Source organism: Euleptes europaea, chromosome 10 (genome assembly GCF_029931775.1).
Source record: "Euleptes europaea isolate rEulEur1 chromosome 10, rEulEur1.hap1, whole genome shotgun sequence".
Taxonomy (NCBI): domain Eukaryota; kingdom Metazoa; phylum Chordata; class Lepidosauria; order Squamata; family Sphaerodactylidae; genus Euleptes; species Euleptes europaea.
In genome coordinates this window covers 43,007,452-43,028,334 of record NC_079321.1, presented here as the reverse complement: position 1 = coordinate 43,028,334, position 20,883 = coordinate 43,007,452, and positions in this window count along the sequence as shown.

The following is a 20,883-nucleotide window of genomic DNA, read 5'->3' as shown; positions in this document are numbered from 1 at the left end:
CAGCCAAAATGGTGGTGCAGCCCGTCGAACAGCATAGAAAAGTTTCGCAGGCTTCAGGGGATTTTCCTGTTTGGCTTGGTGGCTGTGGCACAGCAAGTCGCTCAGGAGGCAGTGCAGCTGCGCTGTGGCTGTGCTGTCCCTGGGAGCGCCATAACTACCTCCCTTTAGGATTGCAATTAGGATTTAAAAAAATTCTTTTTCAAACAGAAAACCACTACCCAAACAAACAACAATAACAAAAAAACCTTAAAAAAACAAACATACAAACAAAATAACAGAAAAATAGATAAAAGTTTTTTTAATCAGATTATTGACAGAGGGCTTAATAATTATGATTGTACTGCCCATCTTTGAGTAATTTATTTCAATGTGACTTCAGTGTTCTTGAGCATACACAGAATTGCAGCCAACGTTTATTGGAAATATAAGAATAATTGAGTGGTTAATAATGATGCAGAAGAGGCACGCCTTTCTCTTTATAGCATGGCTATTTGGGTACTTTCAGATTCTTGTCTTTAAATAAAGATGGCTGTAGTGTCAGATCTCTAGGACTTAACAATAACAACAATCAGACATTGATAATAATAGTTATCCACATATATCTGCATTTTTTGAAAAGGTGTTCTTACATCATTTCTTATAGATAGCATATCATTACATACACTTTACATCTTAATTCAATCATGTAATAGATAAGGGGGATGCAGTTAAAATAGTTCAGCAGGACCCTAGCTGAATTTATGTAGCCCACATGGTTTCAAACTCAATAAATGAGAACTAGAAGAAACTATTCTAACATAAGCAAGAAACTGATTGGCATTACCTTTGTTCATGAAAAGAATGGTATCCAAGCAGACTGGCAGCAAACGTCATGATAGCAATTTATGGATTGCCATCAGATTCTAAAGAAGTTCTCTGAACTTAATGTCAAGCAAATAGGCCATTTTTTGTTCTGACTCAGACACTCTGCAAATGGACACCATTACTGATTGGATATTGCTGAATTTGCATTGAATCAAGACAAAATGGTCTTGTTTCAGATATGTGTTCCAGCTCTCACTGCCTGAATTATAGTTTAGAACAGTGACAATTGATAAGATAGAGCCTTTAGGAGGCTGCATCTACATTAAGGACTAGCCAATCTGATGGGGAAGTCACAGCTTTTTGCTCAAACCACTTCTTTTATCACATCTGCTACCTAATTACTGTCTTTCTTGTTCGTTCCCATTCCTGCAATCCAACACAACCCGCTCATGAATTTTGAATGGTACAGGATGCTAAACAAATTATAGTGGAGCTCAAAAAATGTCCCTTGGGATATATTTAATGGTGTTATAAATAAGGCAAATGTGAAGTTACCCTTCAATAGCCAATGCAATTCTGACAGATACCCAACTGTCCTGAATTGTGGGTGTGCCCATTATAGCAGCTCATGACACTTCTTTGATAAGCAGCATTGCTACCTGATTCTAGTGATTTGATAACCAGAAAGGCTAATGAAATATTATTCAAAGCTGTATGTAACAGAAATAATGGTATTATCTATCTGCCTGTATGATGAACATCGTTTCTGGAACGCTGCCTTTAATTCCGACATTCAGTACTTCTTAAAATTCTTAAAATACAGAGTGTGTAGATACAATTGAATGTAGGAATTAATGTACATTTTAGTTTAATATGAAGGCTTTTCAGTGTACTGGAGGAATTGTTGGGTGCCATCAACAGAAGGCACTTATGGTTTAGGATATTCCTCTCCCCTAGCAGTCCTTTTTGACCCCAGGTTTATTCCCAGGATTGCAGGGATTTTTGAACACCTACTAGTTCAGATTATGTTTATTAGGAGCCAAATTTTCATTGATTGTTTGGATGTATGAAGCTGTTCAGGTCTGTTCATTGGGTTACACTTTCTGCATATTCAAATGGTACAGTACAGTGCAAGTGGCAGTGTTTCATGCATGCTCGTTCTCATCAAGCCTAGAGGGAGTCCTAGTTTTCTCATCACCCAAAGATCTCAGTTCAGTTCAATTCAAATTTTTATTGGCATAGATCTTTTAAATACAGTAATGAATGGTTAAAATACAATATTTAAACAATAAGATATCAATAAACTAATTAAAATCTATAAGTCTTAATGTGCTACGTAATCAGTTTGATAGAGTTTAACTCTGTGGAGGAGCTTGGCACGGCGCTCCTAGAGAGGTTTCCAAGAATCTTGCTACCATCAATGTTATATGCGCATTACTGTCTCTTAATAGGTAGCACACTAGGCCCACATCTGTTTGGGCTGGACCATCCTTATGTAATGGTAACAGGATTTTTTTCCGTGAGAGCACATGAAGTTCGCAGTGTAGTAAAACGTGGGCTACCGATTTGGATTGCCTCTTTGTGCATACACAGAGTCTCTCTTCGTAAGGGATTGACCCCAAGATCTGTTGTCACTGCATGCTGCTTAGCAGCCAATCATATAAATAAATAGTGAGCAAATCAGTCAGACAGCGAATGAGTCTGTGTTGAGGTTATTTCTCACATGTGCATTTTTACACAGCCTTATGTGTTATCATTTAATTACCTGACACAACCATCCATGTTCATGGGAAAGAACTGATTTTACCTGCTGTGCAGATGCAAAAGCCCCTACAAAGTAAGGAGATGAAACTTCACCACCACAACTACTGCACAGCCACAGTAGCCAGATTGGCCCCAAATGGTAACCAGCTAATCCCATGATATTCTAGGGTGGGTCGGTCGGCAGCAGGCAGCAAAAGCTGAACATGAGAGTGATGCAGCAAATAAATAAACTTTGCCTGCTGCTCCCCCATCAGCCAATCTGGCCTCGAGCTTTTTTTGAATCTGGACTGGGGCAAATCAATCCATGGCACAATGGCTGTGAATGCCTCTTTTATGAGTTGTTGTTTTTCCTGCTGGATGCCTTAGAGAGAGGAAGGGATATATCTATGTGGAAAGTAGGGCAAGGATGCACATCAAAAGTGCAAAGTCAAGCAAAGTGTTTAAACCGAGAACAAAGAGAGAGTTCACACAGCCCACCCCACCTAAGCAGGATCTGAGACCTCTTTTATTTTATGGCTTCTTAAACATATGGAAGATAGGGATAAAAAAAACAGTCTAGGAAAATAGAAGTTAGCTTTTATACTCCACTTTTCTCTACTGTAAAGTGTCTCAAAGAGGGTTCAAATGACCTTCCCTTCCCCCCCCCCCAACAGGCACCTTGTGGGGTAGGTGAGGCTAAGAGAGTTCTGAGAGAACTGTGACTAGCCCAAAGTCACCCAGCAGCCTTCATGTGCAGGAGCAGAGAATCAAACCTGGTTCTCCAGATTAGAGTCCACTGCTCTTAACCACTGCACCATGCTGCCTCTTAATTCTTAAGGATGTGCAGAGAAGCTGCTTGTAATTTGTGAACAAGTTGTGACCCAAGAGAGATGACTGAGCACCACTAATCTCAGTATTCCTCCTCATCTCCTGATTAGTGCTTGTACCAACAGATCTAACTGTTCATATCTGTCTTGATAAAGAAACAAGGATATGTTAAGTGTATTTGCGACACTTGTGCATTATTTTTTCCTGTTTTAATTAACATTTTGCTACTTATTTACATTCTCAATGTAATTGTTATTTATGCACTCTACATAAACATTTAGAATGCTTAGTTTCTTCGGTCTCCTATCTTACATTATTTCACATGTTCTCTGGCAGAATAGATACACGCATTCAGGAGAATCAATGGAGCCGTTCCTTAATTCTTAATCTCTTTTATCCTCTCATGCATGCAAATAAGTGAAGTTGTTTGTTTCACTCAGGATACACTTTTAGAAATAATTGCATTTTGTCAGTCATGAATATGTTAAAAGTAATTGATATAAAAAGAGCTGTAGGTCTGGACAAGGTGGAAGATGATTGAATGCAAATTGTTTCTGTTAATAAGCTTATACATTTCCCTGTTGTGCACTTTATCCCTCATCTAAAGTTCTGAAATGTTCTGATAATAGTGTTTTTAAATTTACTTATATGTCAGGCTATGTACCCATTATTTAATATAACCATTATTTTATAATCACCAGTACTTAATGATGTTCTCTTGATCTGTGGAAGTTATTGAACACATGAAGCTGTTTTATATGGAATCAGACCTTCGGTCTATCAAGGTCAATATTGTCTACTCAGACTGGCTGCCGCTCTGCAGGGTCTCAGGAAGAGACGTGTTTCATATCACTTCCTACCAAATCCTTTAACTGGAGATGCTGGGGATTGAACCTGGAACCTTCTGCATGCCAAACAGATGCTCTTCAACAGAGCCATGATTATTTAATACTATACTGTAATATTATATTGCTAATTTTCTCTCCTAACTACCTTGTAATAAGGGCCAAAGCAGATATATGATGTGTGGATATAGGTAACATATCTAGTCATCCACTTCATATCTAGTTATCCACTTCATAGCATCTGGTACATGTTATCTATATCCACACATCACAAAGTTTTATGTTGTACATTCTTACACCCTCCATCAGTGGAAACTTATGATGAAGAGTAGATCTGGTGAAAATTAGAATGTTCCGACCTTATGCAGAGCCATCAAGGGGGGAGACTAGAGGAACAAAATTATGGCAGTCTAGTTGGTACGAGGACTGGACACAAAAGGAAACTTTGTAACTACTGTGGTGCACTTGGCAGCCTTGCGGACATGGGGTTATCTACAGTAGAAACTATGAATGGAGATGGAGAGGTGAACACGTAGCTACCTTTTTTGAGACCACTGTATGTTTACTATAATATGTAGTCTGGTCCAGAGACGGAGAAAGGACGATGTAAGAAAACAATGGCATCTGAATCTTGCTAAGACTGGATGCTGAAAAATAAAAAAGTCTCTTTTTTTCTGCAACTATTTAGTTGCAATCCTATGAACACTTTCATGGGAATAAGCCCCATTAAATAAGTGGGACATAAGTGTACAACTTCTTAGAATTCACCTTATGAATTGTGCCCTATCCCTCAGAACAAAAACATGTATTGTAAACCAGTTAACACAGTCCCTGCTTAAATCTTTATGCTTCTTTGTTTTGAAGAGTTTGTTTTGAAGACTGGACTAGATTTAATATTAGCATTTAGATTATCATTTTTTATTTTATTCTAAATGGTTGGCCCCTTGGCACCTCCCAGATGAAGACATGAGATACTAACTTGGGTTTAACTATTTAATTAATCTGATCTAAGTCATACTATTAAATTTACTAACATATTTAATTGGATAGGCTGCACTAAGTAGAAGAGAATTCCTAGCTCTACCACCAAGTCCTTAAAAACAGCCAGGAGCACTTTGTTGTGCCTGCAGGTCAAGGAAAAAAAACTCATTTAGGTATTGTATGACTTTATTGGACCTTGATTCTTGCCTAAATGTCCATTCCAGCATTGTGCTAATCTGCTCAAAAGCCAACAAAATATAGAACATCTCATTGGTACTGCCTTATCAAAGTATAAGTGTCCTTCAAACTGAATCCCTAACAACTCAAAATCATCTCGGTGGACTGGTAGAAGCCTGAAAGCAGATTTAATAACACATGCCCCCACATCATCGCACCCTGACCACAGGACCTAGCCATATCTATAAAGGTAAAAGTCCCCTGTGCAAGCACTGGGTCATTCCTGACCCATGGGGTGACGTCACATCCCGACTTTGTTTGCGGGGTGGTTTGCCAGTGCCTTCCCCAGTCATCTTCCCTTTACCCCCAGCAAGCTGGGTACTCATTTCACCGACCTCAGAAGGATGGAAGGCTGAGTCAATCTTGAGCCGGCTACCTGAAACCAACTTCCGTTGGGATTGAACTCAGGTCATGAGCAGAGCTTTTGACTGCAGTACTGGAGCTTAACACTCTGCATAAAAAGAGGCATAGCAAACCAAACAAAGCTCATTAGGACACCCATCATTAACCGACTTTCCTTTTAGGTAAGACAAATTATGTATGGATCTATACCTGGTCCTTCTTCAGAATTATACCCTGTGGAGATACTCTTAAATTCTGCAAAGGTACCACCACAAAAGGCCCGGTTAGTCTAGCTTCCATCTTCTCCTTCAGCAATTTCTCCCTGACTACTTGCTTTCAGCCCCAACAGTGATTTCAAGTTTTTTTGTCTCATAAAAATGCCTCAGGCTTGAATAAGGAATCCTGAAGCAATTTCTAAAATCACTGCCAGGTATGCCATATCTACCCAACTGGGATAGAGGTCCAGCTACAAAATGAGCACCTCATGCCACACTGGACTGGGAGTCTTTTGCAGGTCCACCCCCACAACCACCTCTCCTACCTCCTCTGGGGCACCACCTCCTTGGCCTGCTCTAAATCTTGGGCAGACTGACCTGGAGTGGTTTCCCACATGCCAGTTACAAGCATGCCTCAACATGACTGAGCCAAGGACCTATCACATGCCAAGCAGGTGCTCAAAAACCACACCACAGCCCCTTTGCCCTTGTTCACCTTATCGTTGTTAGTTAGTATTTGAATTCCCCCATTCATGCTATTTTTATCTATCTAATTGATCTACTTATCTACCTACTAAATATTTCCTCCTTTCTCCCCTTTCTTTTATTTAAGACTGTTAGCCTTTAAATGCTCTAACAAGGCACCGCCTGTGCCACATTCCTTGCAGGCTCCCAGGTGCCCAAATCCCAAGGTGGAGATGAGGGTTGGGGTAATAAGAAGTGGTGATAGAACCACCCCCAATGGCTAGCCCATGGCAAAATGGCCACTGTGCTGACTCCAACAAAATGGCTGCCTCCTTGCTAGAAAACAAGCAAGGAGGGGCACTCAGGAGCAGAAAAACTCACCCAACCAGGTGCCTCTACTGCTACACAGAGAGGCAGATAACCCAGCCAAAATGCTGCAAGACGGTATAGCTGCCTACTACAGCACTAGAAGGGAATGTTGACTTGCCCAATTTTTACTCATGCACACTGCATGTGTATCTCAAATGCAGGAAAATTCCAGGAATGTCAGTGCACAGCTGCAGAGATGTGCCAACCAACAGCTGATTGTTGGCCAGAAACAATGGCGAAATAGGTGCTCTCATGCTACAGTTGCCCTGCAATGTTAAAAGGCTAGCCAAAACAGCTCTCCCTCCACCACTGGGTCAGTCCTCTCTGCTCTGCAAGCCCCATGAAGCATTAGCCAAATCACCCAGCAATGCAACTGGGAATTACTTTTGTAATTCTCTGGGTACCCAACAAAGGGGAAGCAACGGGACCCCCGCCGGGAAGCACTCACTTCTGGCTTTCGTTCTTGCATTCACATAGATGCAAGGATGAAACCACACTCTTGGACACCTAGGGTTGCCAGCTCTGGGTTGGGAAATACCTGGAGATTTTTGGGGTGGAGCCTGAGGAGGGCAGGGTTTGAAGAGGGGAGGGACTTCAATGCCATAGAGTCCAATTGCCAAAGTGGCCATTTTCTCCAGGTGACCTGATCTCTGTGGGCTGGAGATCAGTTGTAATAGCAGGAGATCTCCAGCTAGTACCTGGAGGCTGGCAACCCTATGGATACCACTTCTACTCAATCCCTTCTCAGGCAGGCAAGATGTATCACAGCCACCAAGAAAAATTCTCAAGGTATGCCCCACTGCACCACAGCCATGTAAAACCTCCAACTCCACTGTCTGAGGCCAGCAGCAAAGCCTGGCTTGGGAAGGCATGGTCAGAATATATGCCCACAAGCCATGCCTCCCAATTGGCTGGATCCTTTAGAAACCAACCAGTAAGCCATAGAGCCAGGAATTCCACTATTCCGAATACATGGATCCTTTGCCTTTAAACCTGTATTGGCCTAATAAAGAGATCTTGTTCCTTGCTCTCTTATCCTTGCTCTATGGGAACAATTTGATTCTTCTTATTTCACATGTGTATGAGATATATTCACACATATATACACACTTTATGGCTGGCATCTATTGAAAAACATTGTGGTAGAGGTGACAGGAAATTATGACAGTTCATTCTCACATGCCAAGTCGCTACTTCATGGTGCAGTCACTGAGTGATGGGTGAGCCGGGTTTCAAGCTGACTCAGTTGCAAACTTGGTTTTTAAAGTGTAAATATCATGATACAAAGAAATTAACTGATATGAAACAAATTAGTTTTACATTATAAAATAAAATACTAGCAAACCATTTATCCATCTGTGTTGCAGATGGCTTAATAAGAAGAAGTTTACGTCTACAGTGCTGTCAGATATCTTACATTCCTACCTGGTATGAGAATACAACACCATTCCATTTCATTTTAGGTAGTAGCTAGTTAAATCCAGGCTGTCACTCTCGTTGTTTCATGTCTCATTCTCCAAAACCAATTATGTTGAGGCACATTGTATTTTAATGATAAGGACTCATAGCAATTATGATGAGCTCAACAAATACGATTTCATTTGTGAGCTAATGAGAATTTGAACTTGAGTCTCCAGAGGCAAGGCACAATGATACTTGCCCCCCTTGCTAATTCCTCTGTGAACAATAGCCTTCCCTAAAGCATTCAATGAAGACTTTCATTGCCATGTGTCATCTTCCCTCTTTTCCCCCAGAGTTCGCTAAACTGTTGGTTTAGGCTGAAAATTCCAAGCAAGAATGTTGTATAAAAATGGCTGAAGCTTATATTTCAGAGTCTCAATGTATTTACCAAGTATTTCAGCAGTGGCGACAGCAAATTCCAACTCCCCTTTTTTACGTGCATGATTTGTTTTCAGTTGGGTTTTCAGTTCAGTTAAAAAATGGATTACGTATTGTTAAATAAATTATTCATTCACAGTATATAGTTTGTGTGTCATATAACAAACAGATAAAGAATACTATTCCCTTAGATACCATGTTTAGCAGGAACGTGGAACCTGTGCTAGGAAGGATCAAGTGAACATGGTAACTTTAATGTATTTAGTTGGTGCAAGGACTATGCTGAAAAATTGAACTATTGAACTGCTGAACTGTTGAACTCAGCTGTGCTGAACTTTGTTGAGCTTGAGGCCCTGCTCCAGGCTCCGTCGTCTGTTTTTCCTATTGGACAGTGGACTTTGGCCGTCCAACCACAGACTTTGTGTTGGGAACTGTATATAAGTTGGGGTGTTTTGCAGTTAAATTAGTTCCCTCTTCCCTGTTAACTGAATATGTTGGGGATTCAATGCGAGTTCCATTTCTGTCAAGATAGTTAAAGGGTTAATTTGTTTGTATCAACAGTTAAGTTAGTCTCAAGATGATGATGTAATGACAAATGTCAGTATCCTATTGGTTGACAAATCGCCATTGAAAACGCCATTAGAAGTAATTGAGTTTATGGCCCCATTCTTTTGTTTAGACAGGAAAAGTTTTGGGGTAAGTCACGCTTTGAATCTCAAACCGAAAAGATGTTTGTTTCAGCTCTCCTGAGCTGGGGCACAAGACAATGGAGTTTAAGTTACCTGTTAGTGCAAACTAACAAGTTTTATAGGGGACTAGTTAGTAAGAATTATTTGTTTTCTCTCCACGTGTACCCCACCCTATCTAAGAAAGTAAAGGATTTTGTTTGATTAAGATAAACGTCTCTGATTTTGTTCTGTGCTGCGATCCAACTCTTCTGTAACCACAATCTCTTTGAGTTTTTTCTTTAGAAGGGAATCTGCCTGTCCACCTGTAGGGATGGAGGTAGTGTGCGTGGAGCAGATGGGCCAGGAGAACTAAACATTTTCCCTCCCATGCTGTACTTCACTGTGCTGCAGTGTTTTCAGCATTTTTCCCCATCCCAGAAGAAATAGGCAATTATGGCCATGATTGGCAAGTGCCTGAAAAGATGGATGAGAATAGCACTAGTAATTGTTCCAGCACTCGCTCTATAACTTCTATAGAGACAGCTAAGCAGAAATGTTTATCTCTGTGCGTATTATCTCTATTTCTGCTTATGCAGGGGAGAGGGCAATTTCAGCTGATGCCTCTTTCTTGCTGCAGCCCCTGTGCCTCATGGCACACATTCTCAAACCTCCAGTAGAAGTCTTTTATGGGTGTGATTGAAAGAAGAAAGCAGTAAAAAAAATTGCTTCCATCAACTACAAGAACTTCACTCTCTTCTACAGTGCAGTTCTACAGAGCGTTGTCCCCTTCTCTAAAAACACACTTCAGTATAGTAAATATTCTTAAATACCGTCAAGAAATCTAAACACAGAAGCAGGTATGTTACTTAACTCTACCATCCATCAGAGATTAAGGGACTTTTTCTGATTTAGAGCTAGTAACATGGTTGCTACCAAGAACACAGATCGCATTGGGTCTTAACTGAGGGTTATGTTGTTTGTGCAAAAAAGCTTTGTGGTGTGGTCCTTCTCCCAGTGTCAAAAACACTGAACCTGTTATTTTGATCAAATTTTGGTTGAATGGTTATGATTCCTAGAATCACTTTGGAAGTCCTTTCACACAAAATGGCTTGCCACATCGTTAGGGTTAACAGGCACAGGGCTAACATTTGGGAGTGATTAGCATCCCCTGTGCAATGATGTAACTTCCAGTGTGACCCAGAAATGACATCATCACACCAGAAGTGATACTCTGTCTATCACCCAAAACCCTATCAGAGGTTTTGGCAAATCTTAACACATCACTGGGCATAGGCATAGACTTTGGGGGTGCTGAAGGGATCAAGCCCTCCCCCCCCCCCCAGATTTGGCCCAGGAGGGACTGAGTCTCCGCCAGGCAACCAGTGCCAGGCAATATTGACAAACTCACATGAGGGACTCAGTTACAATGCCAGCTGAAGCACAGGACTGCCCTACTGTATCATATTACAATTTCCATGATTCTTTGGGGCTTTGTTCCTGTTTTCTAGTATGTATTTGTGTTTTATTAAGAATGTATACATTGCCTTAAAAGACCTGTGCCTATGGCCCACACAAAGTAGCTTAGTGCTTAACCCTGGCTGGCTCCATCCACTTTCAATGTAGCAGCCGTCTGCAGACTGCAAGGCCTCTGTTGGATCCAACATACTTGCTCCAATTTACATTTGGGGGGAAAGTGAGTCTATTTTATTTTACTTTTCAGTTATGTTATCATTACATTGTGTTTTGGAAATGGAACCCTGGGAAAGGGTAGTGCCTATGTTTCCTTGTTGAAATAGCTTTGCTTGCTTGCTTGCTTGCTGGTGTTGTTGCTTTTTGCTGGTTGTGGGATGGGTCTATGTATCCTTGATTGAGAACAGTTGTTTTTGTCATGGTCGTGGGGAGGAGGGGCTGCTTCAACTTCTCTTCTTTTTTTCTTTCAATTTTCATTTCATTTTTAAATGGTGAGGTGGTATCTACTGAAGAAAAGGACAATTCCTAAAACGGCAGCCTGGGTACCGTCTCTGTGAAGCAATGAGAAAGCCCATCTGCATGAACAAGATGGGGGGGTGTGCAGATCAGAAACCTTTTTAAAATTTCCTTTTGCACTGTGTGCAGCCCAGAGATAACATTGGCAAGGAATTTTCACTCTGTACATGTTCATGGTCTTCATTTTGCTGTTACTTAAAATTGCATGGTAAAGTTTCAAAGGGGCAACTAACTAGCTAATGCTTAGAGAAGAAAAAAAACACACCAGTTGAGCAGCACTTTCAAAACTACAGCAAATGTAATGCTATGGGATTTGGGGATTCTTTTGGTTGATCGATGATAATAATAATAATAATTTATTAGATTTTTAAGCCGTTCTATCCTGACAATGTATTTTGTGTCTTCTTCAAGCCTGTGACTTTCTACATTTGCTGAAGTGAATGCTGAACCAGTTCCTTTTTTTAAGTTAATTAATGGCCCAAAGCAAGCCTGTTAAGCAGTCTTTTCAAAATGTCTACCTTCTAAAGATTTGGTCAAGTAAGTGAGTATTTACAATTGTTCACCACTTGCAGCCCATTCCTGAGCTGAGGTGTACAGGGACGGCGGGGAAGAGGCACAGTGGCTCCTCTTCCTAAGCCCCTTTCCATATGCCGTTAAACAAAAAAAAAGTCATTTTGCGGCTTTTTTTTGTTTAACCGGGGCCTTTCGCCCCATAGGGAATAGCGAGGCTGTGCCTGCTAAAAAGCAGGTGCAGCACCGCCATTCCCTGTGCCGGTGGAAGAGGCCAAAAGGGGATAGGGAGCAGCCTAACCGGCGGCTCCTCCCCTCGGCTCACTCCCGGAACACCCCCTGTGCTGGCGTGGGGTGCTCGGCCTCCACTGGGACTGGCCTCACCGCCAGCTTAAGTACGTGTAATCGCGTGATTACACGTACTTACGCTGGCGGCGAGGAAAACTTTAAAAATGATCCCCTATAGGCTTTTCTGTGTTGCTTTTTTAGTGTCAAATTTGTGACCATTCGTTTGTCCTATGCACATCATATGTTTATTTGCAGATCTTAAAGCGATTGTCCTAAACGTGAATTTCAAAAACAGGGCACAGAAGGAGATTGCTGAGATACCACTATAACCACTGGTCAACTCCTACCTTTTCCAAGGTTTGACCCAGCCCAGGGGCATTGTTAGGGGTGCCTAGGGGTACCCAGGCACCCTAAATTTATGGGGAGCCCCTCCCTAAATCCCCCATGGTCCCACCTCCATAGATTGTGGCAATGGAGGCCCCTCCCTGTGAAGTCACTGACTCCTCCCTATGATGTCATAGCAATGCCTCTGGCCCAGCCCCACCCCTCTGGGAAATTGGATGTCACTGGATGTCACCCCTCTGTCACTGGATGCAATGATGTCACTTCCAGATCACACAAAAGTGACATCATCACACTGGGGACTAGGATTGTGCTCCCCATTTCACCCAAACATTTCCTTTTGCCACCCAGCTCAGTGGCAGCAAGCAACAAGCTGGAAACCCTATAAGAAGCCCATATTACGAGAAGCCTCAAACTTATGTTTCCTTTGAAAACCATATGATCATTATAGCATAACAACGACCCCTGTGTATTCTTAAATTGTTTTCAGTTATTTGTCGTCTAGACCAACATATCTTAACAAGGAACAGATTAAAAATAATAATAAAGATACAGCAAATTAAAATCTACTCCACTATTGACCTCTCTGGCCATCAAACATAAATTGAAATAAAAAAATGTCTTATAGCTTTTTACAAAATATAATGATTTTTTAGGAGTCTTACTAATACTCAAGAATCCTTGTTTTGTCAAGAATAATTTATGTAATGTATGTAATGGGAGATCAGTTAATAGAATGAAAAAAAAGCCATCCTTAGAAATTTTCCTTGCTAAATTATTGGTATTTTCATCAGGTCATCTAGATAATAGCTACTCCCAAGCAAAGCAGAGACTGGATGTTTCACAAAGTAGTAAGCATGAAATAAAGTATTTCACATGCAGTTGCATTCCAGAAATGGACAGTGAATAACTGCTAAGGTGTGCTATTCCACAGAAGACAATTAACAATCAAAGAATGTAGCTACTAATTTTCAGTATTATATGATCTCTTCATTCATCCATTCAATTCCACTGACCTCAGACTTTGTCAGCTGAGAATGCATTGCCCATAGATTGCAGTAGGAAGGTTCTTAAGAGAAATTTTTAATCATTAGAACACTTTGACAACAGAATGTCTCAAATTCAGGACAATCATTTATTATTTACCATTGACGCTATTGGACACACTCGCTATTTCAGTCGCACCCATTACTCTCAGTGCCATCTCTTAGCCTTTCTCAGAATTTGCCGTGGACTGATCAATAGCTGCAAAGCTTTATTGCTGGAGTAATTCTTGCAAACAAATGGAAAACTTTCCTCAAAGCTTGTACAATGCACTGAGGCTGCTGGGGTACATAGTTTACAACCAACCAACATAATTGCTCCCCCCCATCACCCTCTTTCAAGCAACGCAGCTTTCAGTAGTCAATCTTAGGTCGTTTATACATGGGTACTTTCACTCACGTTCACCCCAGGTTTGTCTTAGTTGTTCCTTGGAATTATGCATGAGTTTTCTATCCATTAGTGGTGACCTCGCTGTCAGCCCTCGTAATGTCTTCCCATTCTTCTGTTAACCCGATTCTTCTCTCTCCCCTGCACAAAGCCTGGGTGAAATGCCCATGCAGAAGGCAAAGTGAAGGACAGGCAAGCATGGTTTTGCTCACAGCCAATTACAAAGCAGCATACCCAGAGGTGAGGATTCAGATACTTCCTGCTTCATCAGAGTGCTTTCTGAGCACAAGAAAGGCTTTTTAAAACCGTGGCTTGGATTTCTCTCCCCCCCCCTTTCAGATTGCTCTGTTTTTGTTTTTGTTGTTTTTAAAATACTTCTTTATGTGGCAATTGGGTTGGGGGTGTTTTCTCTCAAAGTAAGCACTACAAGTAAGCCAATTACAAAGCAGCATTTAAAGGGGCGGGGACTTGATTTGAGCTTGGAGATTGCTGGTGCATAGACTCTCAACAGAAAAGTGTGGGTCCAGCCAGCAATGAACCTCAGGTAAAACTCCCATATGTAAATGACCTTAGAGAGGTAAAAGCCTATGGGAGGGGGGATGGCAAAATTTTAAAAAAAGAAAGCTAGTTTCCCCCCCCCTTTTTTTTGTGGCCTTGTTTTTCACATTTTTTTCTGACAGAAAAATTGGAAATTTTGGGGAGTACCAAAAAAACCTCCTATGAAGTATTTTCTCTTTTAGAATGAGTGAAATGCTGATAAAGACAAGGTGGGTATGCTGTAGAAATATACAGCTCATAAATCCAAGATGCATAACTACCTAGGAGGATACCTAATCATCAATGAGTGAAGCATGTAGGGCTTTCATTACTTTTCATCCATTGCATACCTTCTGTTGTCCTTTTGATCTGACTTGTGGTCAATCTTTTCACCTCTCCCTCAAACCATTGCAACACATTTACCCACAGACTGGGTAAAAAGTAGGTTATTGCCCTAACTTGCTGGAGGGGAAACAAGATCAGAAGGAGGTGGCACAGAAACTGTAGCAAACCCTCAGAGCATAACTCTGAAAGTTTCATTGAGAACTGATCTCTTTCTAACCAGATAGCCAAAATTAAGGTATTTGTGCTGTTGCATAGGGTGCATCTGCTTGCAGTTTTCCCTCAAATATTGGTTATTTTTTTCAATTTTGCTTGTACAAAACTAAGGCTTTTACAACTTTAAAATTCCATAAATATGTCAAATATTGCAATTTTAGTTATAATAATGCGTTTTATGTTGTTAAAGCAGAAAAATTAGTTTAGGTTTGGTAGGACAGTTACATATGGCATACATTTGTTTCCCTCCAAAATTCCATTTTTTCCAAACATTTTTAGAAATTTTACCTCTCTAATCCATCTACAAAATAATAAGCTGAAGTCAAGCCACCACCTCTCCAAGTATGAAAAAAGGGCTGCTTTTATACTCTGGCTGGCACCTTAAAGACTAACGGCATTTATTTCAATATGAGCTTTTGTGAGTCAGAGCTCACTTCTTCAGATACATGGAAAGGAAATCATTTTGGATATACTTAAAGGGAAGTTTGCAGAAGAGAAAGAACATAGGAGCTGAGGCAGAGAGAAATGTAGTGTGAATCTCATCATAAATCTTTAAAATGTAATTCTCTGTGTAAGGAACTAAATTTTAATTAGTCCTTACACTCAGTGGATGATGAGAGGGTTCAGAGGTTCCAGCCTCTCTTGGGGAACAAATAAGCAAAGTAATGAGGTAAGATAAATACAACTGATCAGGAAGGAGGAAGCTGAAGAAAATTAACTGATTAACAATATAAGGTTATATATAGTATGATGAAACAAGCTAGGAACAGTTAATTAAGGTTTCTGAAAAGAGTGTCCTGCAGAAGTGTTAGAAATCGTAGTAAGTAAGGAAATTCAAGTCTCTGTTAAACCAGGATGACAAGGTGATAGTTAATTTCTTGATGAACTCAGTTTGAATAGTGAACAGATCATCAGAGTGACCAAAAGTGGTGCTCATTTCTAAAGGAAATAGGTCATGAGAACAGGAAACGTTCAATCTGTAAATGGTGTTTGTGAAAAGATCTACCAGGCTTAAAAGGAAGCATGAAGGGTGAGCTTTTTTATTGGATGACTGGCAGAGAGGAAATGAGTTAAACCACCTCTTCCACAGTTCATAACCACTTTTTAGGGACAAAATGCTTGTTGAGAGTCCCAGTCATAAAACTCCATCATCATCTTTAATTTGAACCTAATTCCACAGGTCTTTACTTCTTTATCAAGAATCTGGGGGGGGGGATAAGAACTGTTTTGTCTTCCTACTAATAGCAACAAATGCACACACTGTAAAATCAGCAGGCAATTTTAATTATTATATAGTAACTTGGAACCTTACCATTTTTGAGACAAGGTCTTCTGGCTGAGAGTCAATATGCCCATTTCTGTGAGCTCTGACGGTCTGGACAACAAGGATGCCAAGAAATATATATATATATAAATTTTCACCTGTCATTCATAAAGGTCCTTTGTCCTTCAATCTAAGCATAGGTGACAGTATCTCTTGCTACTCCATACTTTTTATTCTCAGCATTAACAGCATTTTATTCTCCTGTCTGGAGATCGTCAACATATTTCTGTCTAGAGAAGGCTACTATGGCCTCCATCCCATCCCAACAGAACATGTAGCACACAGCTTCCTCCCTGGCTGCAACTTTGGCATCAGACTCATTGTTGCTGTCAATAGGGCTGATTGCAGCTTGGCATGAGCTCCATTCTCTTCAGCTAGCTAGCAGCAGGGGAAGTCTGTCACCAAAAGAGAAGGAGGCCTCCCCATTCACTTATATGCAATATTCCATTAATGAGCTGTTCCTTTTAAAAATCAATTACTTAATTGCTGTTTATTGTTATCTAACTCAGCAGAGGCTTGGCATGCCACATCTTTCTTGCTGGCTGCATTTTCTAAATGTCTATTTAAACTTACTATCCTATGCCAAACATTCAACATATGGCTGGTGAAAATTGCAGTAGTGACATTAAGCAAAATTCCGTATTTATTCAGTGCTCTTAAATTGTGAATGATCAATATACCTGCAAGGTTACAAGCCTGTTAATCCTCTTTGAATATATACATACATACATGTTATGTATGCATGTGTGTGGGTGATTGAATCAAGGGGACAATGATCCTTGTAATTGCATCAGGGGAAACCCTGGGCAGCTTGGTATTCTCCAAGGCTCCTGAACTGTATGTTCTCATTGGCTACTGGGGGTTTCTTCCCCAATCACGGACTGGGGGGGGGGAGTGGCCGCAGGCGGCCAGGGGGGCATATAAGCAGGGGTCTGGTCACTGTAAGTTAGTTCTGTTCTCGTTCACCTATTAAAGCGATTGCTGTTGGAACTCTGTCTCTGACCTCGTGTGTTCCCCAATCGGACTTAACAGTTATTTTCATTCAAATTAAAAATCTAACACTCTCCACAGTGGTCACTCTGTGGTGACCTCACCTTATAAATTATGTGAACTAGATTATGATTTCAATATATTTCTAACTGCCATTAATGAGTCCTTCAAAGGAAAGTGAAGAAGTAACCAAGCACCCCCTCCCTTGAACCTGGGCCCAGTTCCACCTGTGGAGACCATGCAACCACAAAGGTATTCAGGGTGTGTGGAAAAATGGCCCTTCAGTCACTCGCGGGCACAGCACAGGATGTCCTCTGTCAGTTTCAGCTGCCACTGATCAGCCTTCAGAGGGAGTTGAGGATGCAGTCAGGCACCCATCGACTGAGCCTGGCTCTGATCCTAATTAGATGATCCCTCCTCTCTCAAGTTTCTGAGGTAGGAGCCATCAGAGTGAGGGGAGGCAGCAGCCAGGTAGCCCTTGATTATGCCTAGCTGGTTTGCCAGTGTGGTGTAGTGGTTATGGTGTTGCCCAAGGACCAAGAAGTCCTGGGCTCCAACTAAATTCCTACGAAACTCATTGGGTAAAATTGGACCAGTAACTCTCAGCATAATCTACTTCATATAGAGGAATCATGCGTGCAACTAGGGTTGCCAGGTCCCTCTTTGCTACTAGTGGGATGTTTTGGGAGTGGAGCCTGAGGAGGGCGGGGTTTGGTGAGGGGAGGGACTTCAGTGCCATAGAGTTCAATTGCCAAAGCAGCCATTTTCTCCGGGTGAACTGATCTCTATCTGATGGAGATCAGCTGTAATAGCAGGAAATCTCCAGCTAGTACTTGGAGGTTGGCAGCCCCATGTGGAACCCTGAGGACAGGATAAATATGTGACAGAAACTCCCTTTCTCCAGCTGCTGTGACAGAATTTCCAAATATATAGGCTTAGGCTTGAGCTGGCAGAATTTCATGAACTCCAGAATCAGGAAATCAATCTTCCTGCACCTATGCACAGAACCTCACTTTTTCGAAGGCATGGAGTACAAAGGTCCCACTATCCTAATCACCCTACCCTTATCCCTGATAGCTTCAGGATCTCTTTAAGCATACGTTCTTACCAGGGGCGTGTTATAATCTGGCATGGGAAATGGCGAATTAAAGAGCATTTAGCATTCTTATTGCACTGCCACCCAAGTGATATTGACCTGAAATACTTTGATAGACTCCCAGGCTTATTAAGTGAACATCGTCTGTCCCTTACTTTTCACTCCCCCCGTATCCCAGCGCTGATCCTTGAAAATCAGGACCGATTAATGACATTCGGCATTTTCCCCAAAGAATCCTTTCGCACAACAACAATAGCACCTCTGCTTTCATCTAAGATCCCTCCCAAGCCCCTCTTTAAAAAATCAACTAAATTTGCTCCCCAAAACCAGGCTGAGTCTCACAAGGTTGATAAGCCTTTAATAGATCTGTCTCCAACTAGTTTAAAGAATGCCACCCCAGTTGATTCAAATCTAAAATTCATGTACCGTAAATCAAGTTTACCACCAGATTCTAGATGCTCTCTGCTCCAGCCATGTAACCCAGTCGATGATATACTCGAAATGGAGGATGCGAAACTAATTAGTTCTTTTCGCATTCTCCCGACAAAGGAACAAAACAATATAATAATGAGGCTAGGGAACCTTAAAGATAACCTTACCCAGATTAAGTCAGCACAGGCCCATTTACCCCCTTTTAAACCAAGGGTACCTTCCCTTTCTACTAGAACTGAGCACCAACCAAATTCCAAGCATACGGTTGATATGACTCCTGACTTAGTAAACCAGCCAGCCCAAGAGTCTGACCTATTTCAAGGCAATGCCCCAGTTCCTCTGGAACCAACCATAATAGTGTGTCCTCCTACAGCAAATTCTAACTTGCTTAGGGAGATGTCCCCTACAGATCTCCCTGATAAGGACTGACTCTCATCTTGCTGCAAATTTCTTAGCTGGAATGTTGCTGGATGGTCAGCTAAACTTACTGATCCTGATATACAGTTATTTCTTTCGACCTTTGATATCATCCTTGTTCAGGAAACTTGGGCCACAAATGAGATCTTTCTCCCAGGCTTTACCTCTTTTACCCAAAAAGGAATCAAAGGCTCTGTGGGCCGCCCTCGTGCAGGACTAGCATGCTTTATCTCCACTTCTATAAGCATAAGCTCAATTGACCTTCTTTTGGCTGAAGAGCTGGTGCTAGCAATTAAAGTAAACCTGACTTTTTCTTCACTTATTTTATTTTATGTTTATATTCCTCCTGGTAGATCAAGTAATACTGCACGAAACTGGGCCCGTCTGGGAGAACTATTTGATGACATCAAAAATAACCACCCAACTACTCCAGTTCTTATGGCTGGTGATTTTAACGCACGAATAGGGCCAGATGATAATACTCTCTTTCAAAATCTTATAGGGAATTTTGATGAATCTTTCCTGAGCTCCCTATGGTATACTAGAACTTCCAGGGACTCGGTAATCAATTCTTCCGGCTTAAGCCTGGCCCAATTCGCTATTCAGAGGAACCTAATAATAGTCAATGGGCGATCGCAGATCGACCCTAATGGAGATTTCACTTTTTTTAACCAAAATGGTGCCAGTGTTATCGATTATTTTCTGGTTTCATTAGATCTCTTACCTCTAATCAGTAATATGGAAGTCTGCAATTACATGGGCAGTGACCATCTCCCTATCTCTCTTTCAATCAACCAATTATGTGTTCCACACTTATTACCGTCCTACCATCAAATATTGCACCAATCCCAAAAAGCCCTAGCTCGTGTTTACTGGAGCCCTGAGCTTGATTCCTTGGTGCCTGGTAAAATGCAGCTTTTGGAGGTGACTTCGTTGAAAGCTGCCCTCCTTGAGCAAGAGTCTGCAGCTACTGTCTTAAATGTTTTTTTCAGATTAATTGATTTATTTAAACCTTTATTTACTAAAGAAATCACCTCAAACTTTCACACTTTATACAAAAGAAATTCTTGGTTTAACCACAAGTGTAGACTACTCAAACGAGCAATAACCAGGAAACATAGAGAATTCAGAAGGAACAATACTATTTCAGTATTGAAGGAATTGTTAACTATTAAAAAGAACTACAAGGACTTGGTAAACTGGAGGAAAAAGAGGCCCTATATAAAAATTGGAGGAGCTTGATTACAGCTATAAACAACAATGATAATTCAACTTTCTGGCGGACTGTGAATTCTTTAAGCAATGGCTATTCCAGAGTCCCCGCATGTATCCCGTCTTCGGTCTGGGTAGCTTACTTCAAGAGCCTCTTCTCCTACTCTGTGGAAAACCAGGGTCTTATACCTGTAGCACCTTTTATTTTGTTGAATTCCTGGCCAGATGTGTCTCCTAAGGAAATTAAACCGCTCATTGATCGCCTACACTCAGGTAAAGCCCCAGGTCCTGATCTAATTCCCTACGAACTTTTTAAAGTCAACAGCGATTTGTGGGCCAACATTCTTGCTCCTGTATTCACACAAATTAATGCCTCAGGAGCTATTCCAAAATCTTGGAGACATACTATTATCGTCCCAATCTT